The sequence below is a fragment of the Chinchilla lanigera genome, unplaced genomic scaffold, assembly GCF_000276665.1.
Source record: "Chinchilla lanigera isolate Chin_1 unplaced genomic scaffold, ChiLan1.0 scaffold00192, whole genome shotgun sequence".
Lineage (NCBI taxonomy): Eukaryota > Metazoa > Chordata > Mammalia > Rodentia > Chinchillidae > Chinchilla > Chinchilla lanigera.
In genome coordinates, this window is record NW_004955593.1 from 832,730 (window position 1) to 834,428 (window position 1,699).

A 1,699-nucleotide genomic window follows, 5' to 3' on the forward strand; every position below is an offset into this window, starting at 1 on the left:
AAAAAAAAAAAAAATAAAATAAAATAAAATTGTATACAAAAACTCAGTTTTACTCTTATTCTTACATTAGTGGAAGCGGATATTTGTAACTTACAGGCAAGGAAATACTTTCATTTTCCTCCTCCAAGATAAAAAAAAATACATAATGTACTGTTTTCATTAGACAATACTTGCTTTTTATATTTCAATGAGAATGCCATGTAACCCTTTCATGAACAAAATGACTGGGGCACTAATGAAACCATCTTTGGAGGTTTCAATATGCATTTCTTATTTAAATAAACCCTCAAGTAAGAAATGGAGAGTTCACTGCCTCTACTTTGAAGGCTTTGTAGTTACCTGTCAAATTCCTATGTGCAACTCACCAACATTCCCTTACTGGAAATATCAGGATTTCCATATCATAGTTCTCAAAAGGACCTGAAAGTCTCAAAATTCTATGTCTCCTCTGGCTTGCTTCTGTCTTGAATCCACCTAGGCTTTATTAATAGTTAGCTTCATATCATCATTTCCATTTTAATAAATCTTCTTTAGAACATTCACTAGGATCTGTCTCAGCATCATAGGATGGCTTTTCCTTCTCTTTGCACTTTTTCAACATTAGTTACATACTCTCACTGAGTGTTTTCTGCTTTCTTTCTACTCAGGATAAGAACTGTATCAGTCTTGATTTTTTTTGAACTGTCTCCCACTGAGAAGCTTTTCAAGAGATTGTTCACAATCACAGAGTAACTCTTCCCATTTAGATTCTTTCCCCAAAGATCAAATGGCCTCTCTGTGAAATGCATCTGCATGTTCTCAGCAGGAACTTGGTGTACTCCAATTAAGGTAATGTAGATTTTCACAAACTTATCTGAATGATCCCATCCATAATTACTGATCTTCACTGTGTATCCTGTTGTGATGGGAGCAACCACAGTAGCTGGTTTTTCATTGTCAAGAAGTTCTGGTTTCTTTTGTGATTTTTGTTGCATCTTATCCCTTATTTCTGTTTCAACCTTGAATTTTTCAGCTCTCAGGGCATCACATACTCGCTTACTAGTGGCCTTTTCTAGCAATACCTTTACCTCTTCTAGATCATTCTACAATTCCTCCAAAGCCGAAGCCAAGATAGGGAGTCAAACCTGGCTACAGGAGTGCATTCAAGGACAGGAACTGCCAGACCCAGCATGCTCCCCATGAGCATGGACCTCACTAGCTCGAGCTACAGGGCATGCCTCTGTGTGTGCCCCTGACCTGCACTAGACCGCTGAACAAACACTTTTTAAGAAAGCCTGTTTCCAATCACTTATGTCTGGCCTTGTGTAGTGGATTGATAACTGGTGGTCAATTAATAATCCCCAGCTGAACTGAGTAACTGCAGTGCTGGGTGTGGGAGGCCCACCTGAGGACTGTTGCCAGCAGCATAAGAGGCAGACCTGGAGAAGAAGAAGCAGGCTGTTGGGAGCTGAGAGAGGCTATGGGGAGCTGGCTTTCCTGATGAACTTGGCTGTTTTCATCCTCCGAGGAGCTCAGTACCTCGTTGGCACTGAGAATGGCTTCAGTTCACTTTGGAGAGCTCTGGTCCTCACTTTGAGCATCGCTTCCTGGTTCCGGAGGGGAAGATGGTGCACTGCTGGCCTCCTGGAAAAGCTTGCTGCGTTGGCTTCCCTGATGGGAACTCGGCCATCCTAATCATCAGAGGAGCTCGGGACCTCAC

The 1,699-nt window shown here is 41.7% G+C and overlaps 1 pseudogene; it reads right to left on the reverse strand.

The window, feature by feature from the left end:
- Positions 1-429: 429 nt before the first annotated feature.
- Positions 430-989, reverse strand: LOC102019757 (annotated as a pseudogene).
- Between the last annotated feature and the right edge of the window lie 710 nt (positions 990-1,699).